Source organism: Rattus norvegicus, chromosome 9, assembly GCF_036323735.1.
Source record: "Rattus norvegicus strain BN/NHsdMcwi chromosome 9, GRCr8, whole genome shotgun sequence".
Taxonomy (NCBI): domain Eukaryota; kingdom Metazoa; phylum Chordata; class Mammalia; order Rodentia; family Muridae; genus Rattus; species Rattus norvegicus.
In genome coordinates this window covers 22583413-22593048 of record NC_086027.1, presented here as the reverse complement: position 1 = coordinate 22593048, position 9636 = coordinate 22583413, and the positions used below count along the sequence as shown (strand labels likewise).

At 48.3% G+C, this 9636-nt stretch overlaps 1 long non-coding RNA gene across 1 annotated transcript; it reads left to right on the top strand.

Moving 5' to 3' along the window:
* On the top strand, nucleotides 1-5773 carry LOC134480343 (uncharacterized). The gene is made up of 2 exons (XR_010054716.1): nucleotides 1-2093; nucleotides 3897-5773. It is a non-coding gene; the product is annotated as an uncharacterized LOC134480343 (long non-coding RNA).
* The last annotated feature ends 3863 nt before the right edge of the window (nucleotides 5774-9636 follow it).

Genomic DNA, 9636 nt, shown 5'->3' with positions numbered 1-9636 from the left:
GGCAGGGAGAGCATTGACAACCCCACATAAAGGGTAGAATATCGGAGTGGGTAGAGAAGGAAGAGCCAGGGCATTATGGAGGTGACCCCCTCCTAGACAGGGACTCTGGGAGTGGGAGCCATGCCCACATGTAAAGCCACACAGTTGGGTCCTTTGCTTTCTTGTCCTCCTTCAGGCTGTTTTAGACACTCTGAGGTCTACATTGCTCACCTCAGAGCCAGATATACTTTCTAGCCCTTAAGATGGATACTAGGGTGTTTGCTCACCAAGTGGCTAGATAACTTTCTAGCCCTTAAGGTGGATACTAGTGGTATGCAGTATCTGTTACTTTGTCTCATTGCTGAGTCAGAATACCCCTGACAAAAGCAACTTAAGAAAGGAAGATGCTATGGGGTGTGTGTGTTAGTTTATTGATGTGGGGAAACTGTGGTGCCAGGTGCGGCAGCTGCTACGATGTATCCATAGTCAGGAAGGCAGCTGCTACAATGTATCCATAGTCAGGAAGCAGAGAAGGACATGAACGCTGGTGCTCAACTCACTGACTCCCTGTATTCAGAGACCTCCCAGCCTATGGGTTGGTAGATCTTCCGAACTCAGTTCACCTAATCTATATAACCTCAGATAGACAGGACCGGTGGCTGGTCTCTTCAGTGTTTCTAGTACAGTGGTTCCCAACCTGTGGGTCCCAATGTCTTTGGGATAGGGGTATTGAACAACCCTCTCATAGGGGTAGCCTAAGGCCATCGGAAAACAGATGTTTACATTACAATTCACAACAGTAGCAAAATTACAATTATGAAGTAGCCATAAAAATAATTTTATGATGGGGGGGCATCACCACAACACGAGGAACTGTCTTAAAGAGTCCCAGCATTAGGTAGGTTGAGAATCACTGACATGGAGCCTATTAAGTTGACATTGAACTTAGCCATCACACATGGCTTTTGATGCCTTCCTTGGTGGCGTGGGTGGCGGCACCAAGATGACAGCAAGGATAGATATATGTCTCTCATGAATCCCTGAGTAGTCTAGGGTCTTCCTCAGGTCACGACCTCCTTGTCACTGGGGAAATTTTTGCCCTGTCCTCTTGACCCACATATGCCAGGTATACCATCTGATCCTCTCCATAATCCAAGTGTCTCTCATCCAGCCCTTTGTGCTTTGTCTTAGTCAGGGTTTCTATTCCTTCACAAACATCAGGACCAAGAAGCAAGTTGGGGAGGAAAGGGTTTATTCAGCTTACACTTCCACATTGCTGTTCATCACCAAAGGAAGTCAGGACTGGAAATCCAGCAGGTCAGGAAGCAGGAGCTGATGCAGAGGCCATGGAGGGATGTTTCTTACTGGCTTGCTTCCCCTGGCTTGCTCAGCTTGCTTTCTTATAGAACCCAAGACAATGGGCTGGGTCCTCCAATCCTTGGTCACTAGTTGAGAAAATGCCTTACAGCTGGGTATCATGGAGGCATTTTCTCAACTGAGGCTCATTTCTCTGTGATAACAAGATCAAGTTGACACACAAAATCAGCCAGTACAATTGACTCCTTGTCGACTTGACACACAAACACATCACTATTAAGCTTCAACCCTTACTATCTTATTCATCCCCAAGATCTAAATAACTTTAAGAGTCCCACAGTCCTTACATATTAAAAAATGAATCCTTTAAAATATCCAAAAATCTTAAAATTCAAAGTCCTTATGGACTCCACTAAAATATTTTCTTCCTTCAAGAGGGAAAAATATCAGGGCACAGTCACAATCAAAAGCAAAGTTAAACTCCAACAGTCCAATGTGTGGGATCCACTCACGATCTTCTAGGAAGGGCTTGGGTCACTTCTCCAGCTCTGCCCTTTGTAGCACACATCTTGTCTTTTAGGCTCCAGATGCCTGTTCTCCACTGCTGCTGCTGCTCTAGGTGGTCATCTCATGGTACTGGCGTCTCCAAAACGCTGCTGTCTTCTGCTGCAACTAAGCTTCATCAATAGCCCCTTGCAGGCTTTATTCGGCTTACACTTCCACATTGCTGTTCTCACCAAAGGAAGTCAGGACTGGAACTCAAGCAGGTGGGGAAGCAGGAGCTGATGCAGCAGCTGGTACATGCCTTTATTCATGTCGTAGATATTTTTTTGAACATCTATTCAATACCAGGCACCATCCTCAACCTTCCTGTGTAATAGGAGGAGTTCTCATGTACAGATGACCCAGGCATGGTGGGACATCACTGTAACCTTGGCAATAAGGAGCTGAAGTAGGAGTTTGCTGTGAAAATCTGGGAATCTGAGTGCACATTCCCTAGCCCCCATGTGGTAAGCCCAGGACAGAGGCATGGGGGAGGGGCAGCTGATCCCTAGCACTCACTAGATATCCAGCCTAACTAAGTTGGTGAGTGTCTGGTTCAGTGAGAGACCATGTCTCAAAGGAAAAGAAAAGTGGAAAGCGACGGTGGAAGGCATCTATCTATCTTAGTTAGGGTTTCTATGACTGTGACAAAACACCATGCCCAATATCAGCTTGAGGAAGAAAAGGTTGATTTCAGCTCACAACCCTCAGGTTATCCCATCACTGAGAGAAGTCAGCCCAGGAACTGGAGCCATAGACTGAAGCAGGAGCCACAGAGAGAGGGGTGCTGCTCCCTGGCTTGCCCCTTGTGGTTTGCTCAGCCTGCTTTCACACAGCACCAGAACAATTGGCCTAGGGGTGGTGCTGTCTGCAGGGAGCTGGGCCCTTCCCCATCAATCATCAACCAACAGAAGGTTCTACAAGCTTGCCCATTGGCCAATCCCGTGGCGACGTTTTCTCTATTGAGGGTCTCTCTTGTAAAACGATGCTGGCTTGTGTTAAGTTGACATAAAAGCAGCCAGCACAGTCTCCCAACATCAGCCTCTGACCTCCTCGTATGCACAAGCACAAATGCACATACCACACAGATACACAACCCCACCCCCCTCCCCTGCAAAAAAAGAAGAAAGGGAGGAAGGAAACAGGTTTCAAGAGGCTAATGAAAGAGCTAAAAGCTAGAATGTAGAAACTAGAAGCCAAATTGTACAACTCCAGAACCTAGGACATTGGCTAATGTCTCTTATCAATCTCCCTGCTGTGATGCTAATGAGCCTGACACTAGCCAGAATGTTCACTGTGTACTCCCCAAGGGCCAAACATTACTCTCTGGGCTCCATCCTCACACTGGAGCATACCGACTTGCCTCAGGCCACACAGCTAAGGGTAATGGAGCCAGGCCGAGAACCCAGGAGGTGAGGCTGCAGACAGACAGACTTCCTCATGCTGGCCAGCTCCCTGCTAGCTCCCAGGAAGACAATGCTAAGTTTTCACACAGAGAAGCCCTCTGCACTGCTGCAGAACTAAAGCACGGCCTAAACTGAAAACAAGCTCAGAAAAGGTTGGAGGCCACCCTGTGGTCTAAGGAACAATAGTAATGTAGACCTGGCTGATCTTGCAGGACCCAGGTGCTGGGGTCTGAGTGGAAAGCGCAGAGAAGTAGACCCTGGTATCGGTGAAGAGAACCTAGGGTGGTGTGACCTGTGGCTGTCGTGGGTCCCAACGCAGGCCTGGGCCCTCTAGCTGGCTTGCTTCGGGGGCTAGCACTCAAGATATCCAGGCCCTTGGAGAGAACTAAAAAGGGAGATCCCACCACGGACAGCCTCAGTCCCTGATCTGGCTGTCAGAACTGAGACCTATACGAGCTGCAGAAGCAAGCCAGAAGAGACCAGAGTGGGTCCTGGGTCCAGGAAGCTGGGACGAGGGACTCTGGCCCCCCTCCTGGGATTCTTGTTAACACAATCTCCAAGCCCCGACCGTGGGGATGGATGCTGACTCACAGGAAGCTTGGCATGGGCTCCTGGAAACTATACTTCTGTTAATTTAAATTTTATTTTTAGGGCCGGAGAGATGGCTCAGCACTAATCACACAGGTCTGAAAACCCGACTTCAGTCTCCAGAAACCGAGTCGAAAGCCAAATGAATCCGCTCACATCTATAATCCCGGCACTCCAGCAAGACGAGAGATACAGAACTGCCTGAAGTACCTAGGACAGAGAAGAAACAAGAGAACTCCTGACCCAATAGGGGGAAGGCAAGAGCTAAGACCCTAAGGTTGTGTGGCCGCTACATGCTGTTCACATGCTGTGGCATGTGCTTGGAACACACCAAGCAACATTTCACACAAGTTATTTTTATATGCTTTCGCAAAAGAAATAAATTTAAAAGTGAAGGCCAGCTTGGATTGGAGACCACAGTGTACAACATGCCTTCCTCTTGGTCTTGGCTTCTCCCAGAGACCTTCCGAAAGGTAGCTCGCCTCTTGCTTTCCTCATAGAGACGCTCTGGGCACATATAGAGCTATATCCTGACAGGATTGTTTTTCCTAACTTTATGGCCCCCGCCAGCAGGTTTTTTAAACAATTCAGCACATTTGCATGAATCTTCTCTGGAGCTGGTGGCTCTAGATTCAGATCTTAGCTGACTTTGGAGGGTTTGAATGACCTTGGTCAGGATCCACGACTTCCCCAGGGCTCCAACCCTCAGCTTTCTTATGCAGAGAAGAAGGTAATAACAGCAAATACCGAAACTGGAGCCTGGACCCCCAGGCCCCTAAGTAAAAGGCCTAGCTGTGGCTGCTAGGCATCTAGAGACAAGACGATCCCTAGAGCTTGCCTGCCAATCAGCATGTAGAGTCAAACCAGTGAGCTCCAGGTTCAGTGAGAGACTCTGTCTCAAGAAACAGGTGAGCAATAAAGCATCCACATTCAAGCATGCATGCACACACACGGGGGCATGAGCTCATCCAAGAAGTAACTGCCACACTGTGCCTCCTCAGAGACGATAATTACAAAGAGACAGTAGGGCACAGCGGAGAGCAGGAACTCGAGGACTATGGGAAAGGCTATTGCAGCATCTGCAGATAGCACTGCTGCAGGCCAACCCCTGCCAGCTTAGCCCTGAGGAAACTGCTGGAGCTGCCCCCACCGGCAGTGAGGCCTGGGTGACACCAGCAACCCTTGGTTAGGAGCTTGGAATCGACAGCCCAATATAATGCCTTCTAGGACTTTCAAGCTCTGGGAAGTTGGGCATGGCCACATATCCCAGATGCTGACAGGGGAAAGTGCAGGTAGTTGGGACAATGTGGCAGACACTTACTTTTCAGGGTAACTTATTGTTTGTTGGGAAGGCCAATATCAGCAAGGCTGCTACCAGGTCTGATTCTTCTGCCAGATGGGAACTAGGGTTCCCTGGGGCACGCACCTCTAAAACAGATTTTGGGGAGTTACCTTTTCAGTCCTAAAACTAGCTAGAGAAAAGATTTCATGGAGTTCAGGAAAAAGAAAAAAAGAGTTGAGGGAGAGTTGGGTTGGACATGAGTTTACGTCCCATCTCAGTGACTCTGGTTATGTGTGATTTCCCACGCATAAAACAGGACTGAAAAGAAGCCATATGTCCCTTGGGACACCAGCCCAGGAAGATGAGTGGTGGCCCCTGACTGCAATCCCAGCACTGAGGAGGCAGAGACAGGAGATGCCTCTAGCCCGGGACACCCGTGTCAATAAAAAGAATCTCTGGAAAGATTTGTCACATAGTAATCACCCTCTAAAGTCATTGGTTTTTTTTCCCCTCCACCAAGTAGTGGGTTGGGATTTGCACTCTATTAGTAAATGAATTTAGAGTAGTTGTTGAATTTCAGCAGTTGCCTGAAGTAGGAGTGGTTTGTCAAGATTTTTTGGTGTTGAGAATAAAATTGGACACTAATTGAGAAAAAAAATTCTTTTTTGAGCTTCTATTAGGTTACCAGGCCCGGCCTGGAGTTTTGGGATAGAATCAGAGCAAAAGGCAGGCCAGAGTCCCTGCTTCCAAGCAGTGGGAATTATAGTAGATTGTTATAGAAGTAAACCCTCTGGTCTGTGAAGCCAACTTTGCAGACCCAAACAGGCCCCTTTCCTAGCCCTCATTTACATGGCCAGACCACTATATCCCAATCCTCAGAAAAGTACAGTCTGTCCAGAACCATGACTCACACTCCCCTGAGCCCCAGTCTGGTTCTGACCTGCAAGACTCCTGTGAGATGAATGATTGGCACTGCTGACTACGTGTTCAAAGTCCCCGAGGACAGGCCATGTCCCCCTCAGACTGGGGCCCTTTTAAGGATAGGCTATGTTTCCCTCAGACTGGGTCTCTCTAAGGAAAGGCTGTGTCTCTGTCGACCAAGGCTCCCTTTCTTGTCTTTTCTTCCAGGCTGTCTCTATGGAGATGGGATGTGTTACTCCATTTCTGAGGTGATGGCCAGCTAATTAAGGACTAAGCAGAATTAAACCCAGCTCTCTAGATACAGCCCGAAACCCTTCGTTACGTGCAACACCCTCCCTCTCCCGGTAATCCCTGGTGGTCTAGGGGCTTGGCGGTTGGCTCTGCTGTTTTTCACAAGTGTCAGGAAGCAAGGCTTCCAAAACAGCTGCTTCCCTATCACAGGGAAAGGGCTGTTCAAGGGCTGACACTTTATAACTCATCTCCCCCACGGAGCTATTAGGCAAGCGAGGCATGTGCTTTTCTGAAAAGCCTCACAGTTTAGCTACAGGATTAGTTCTAGTTCATTTACTCACAAGCCTACTGGCCAAATGCTACAACCAGAAAAGCCCACCACCCTGCGTGATCAATGTTTAATAACCACAGTTGGGTTTCATGAGAAAATGCCCTGGCCAGCTAGCACCAAATCACAATGGCTCCGGTAAGCCTTCACAGCTCAGCTCTAGTGTCCCCACCAACCTACCCTGCCTGCAGGTGACACTCTAGCCCTGCAGGTGACTTCCATATATACACCTGCCCACCCAGGGACAGTAGATCCCGTGGGAGTAAATCCTTCTGCTGGATTTTAATGTGCACTGTCTGTTGCCATCTACCTAGGGCATCACAAAGAATGGTCTCCTTTTGACTGGGGCTCCCTGAAGACAGGCTATGTCTTTCTCCACTCCCACCTCAGCGTGGGCCTCTCTGCCCAGGAGAGTTCAGAGCTGGTCCCAGCAGACAAACAGCAGATCTGCACCCTGCTGGCAGACGTCACAGATAACCCGACTTGGCCCTTCAGGAATTAGTCTAAAATATATGATTGTATTTCAGGAGCCTTAAGGGTGTTTCTGAAACCTTGGGGCCCAAGACAGTTATAACATATGTCCATTTTAGACGTTAGAAAATAGAGCGCTATAATTGGAAAAGTTAGCACAGTCCTAAGTACAGGGAGCCGGGCTCTTTACATCTCAAATACCAGGTATTTAGGTGGCTTTCTTGGAACCTGGCATTAGGGACACGTGTGAGCGGGCCAGGCTCATTCCTGAGGATCGAGTGGGAGAGCCTGGTGGGGACACTCGGGCAGACAGAACAGTCCCATCTGTAAGGCCAGCGGCCTTGGGCCCAAGATCCCCTCCTGCCTCCTGCCATCTCTTCCCTTTTCCCAGGTCCTAGGAGCACGTGGAAACTCAGGGTAAGTATCATACCAGAAAGCATGCCGGGCTGTGGCTGTCTCCAAAGGTGGGAAACGGGACTCCTGTTACCTGCCTGAACACAGCACCTGTGCCCTTTGGGTGCTAACAGCCAACCACCCAGATTCAAATCTTACCGTGCCCACTCAGACAAGTTTCCAAACCTCTCTGGGCCTTTAGTTACCTGTTTATAAGACCGGATGAAAGTTCTAATGCCTACTTCCCAGAGTCGCCGGGATAATTACGGTAGTAATTTACGTACGTGAAGCGTTTCACACCGTTCCTGGCACATAGTAAGAGCTCAGTAAATGTTCCCTGCTATAATTATATTTTAAATGGGTTAAAATGTTCCCAAAGCAATGCTTCATTAGACCGTGAGTTTGTGACTAGGCCTTGCCTTGACCCCAGCTCAGATCCAGAGAATTGTTCGTCGTCTACTGTGCATTTGCATCTGTGTTGATTTACTCATTCTCCCGCACCCACACCCATGTGAGCTGTGGGACTCATCAGAGCCCTCCAACCCCATTTAAAGGACACAGAGTCTGAGCAGGCATCGCCCCTGGACACCACAGCCTCGCCTGTAGCTACAACCCCAAGCAGTAAGTTTCGCCACAACCACCTGGCAGGGGTTGAGAGGATCATTTGGTTTTGTGGAGAGAGACTATGGCTCCTCCAGACCTCCCAGAGCATCCCTGAGTTCCTGTGCAGTGTTTTAGTGTCAAGGAGTGAGGGCGGGCAACACATCTGCCTCTTGTAGAAATAGAAAACACATGGAGGTTTCCTAAGCAGCACCAAGGGCCCGAGCTGTTCACATGGCTTGCCTCAGTTGCTGATGCCGTATAACAAGACACCCCTAAAGCAAGCAGCTTCAAACAACAATTATTTATTTGATAAGTCTGTAATTTGGACAGGGTATGACGAGGACGGCCTGGCTTTGCTCCAGAAGACCTCATCTTGGAAAGTTACATTGGTGAATTGCTTCAGTCTTGGGCTTGTAAAGAGTGGTACAGGCTGAGTCTGGGTCTCTGTTCTCTCTGACATGGCCTCTCCTTGTGGCTGGGCTGCTCTGACACTTGGGTTCAGAGACTAAAAATCCCAGAGTAAGAAATCAGTAAGATAAGCTAGGACACAGCTCACTTAGGAGGGTGCTTGCTCACCACTCACAAAGCTGGAAGTTTGATCCCAAGCACCACATCGAGCACAATGTGGGGGCACACACTTCTAATGCCAGCACTTAGGAGGCAGAGGCAGGAGGATCAGGAGTTTGAGGCTGTCTTTAACTACTAGTGAGTCCAAGGCCAACCAAGACCACTTGAGATCCCATCTCAGCAAAACCAAGTGAATTCCAAGAGGACAAGACCCACTAGAGACTCAAGTACTTCCTGAGGCCCTGACTTTATCATACTATGTTCCATTAGTCACAGACAAGTCTAGGGTCATCGTGAAGGGTGGGGTGACTTTGCAAGGGTATGGATGCTCTGATGGATGGCAGATGGAGACCACCAAAGTTCACGAAAACATGGGATCATGGGTCCAGCCTGTAACCGGATATATCATATTCATGGAGGGCCCAAGATAACCATTCCATTGACATCTTGCAACAATGTAGCAAAGAAACTTAAAAAATATCAAGCGAGGTTAGGATGGATACATGCTCATCTTCTACATGAATAATACAAGAAGGTGACTTCATGAAGTGATGCGGTGGTTTAAGGGTCTTGGGAGCCCAGGCCCCTTCAGTCTTGTGGCTCTCTGCTCTTCTCAGCATTTTGGTTTGAGCTTTTATGCAGTCCAAAATGTCTGCCACAGTCCCTACTGTACCCTGGCCTTTGCATTCTTGCTAGTAGGAAAAGGCTATGCCATTGATGGGACCTAAACAGCTACATCTTGTTGTTGTAAAAATATATAAATAAAAAGTAATGGTGTCTTTTATCCCGCTACATGAGCCGCAGGAAAATGTAGGTTTTGGTAGAGAGCTTTGCATCCAACCAAAAATTTTATTATCACATAGAAGGAAAACAAACACAGAATAGGAACTGACAGTCTTGGCCCCCGAGAACATTCTGTCTACCAATCTTGAAAGTCAAGAAGGGACTATTTTCCTTACACCAAGAACAGATACTTTTAAAAACAGTCTTGATCTATGACTCATGAT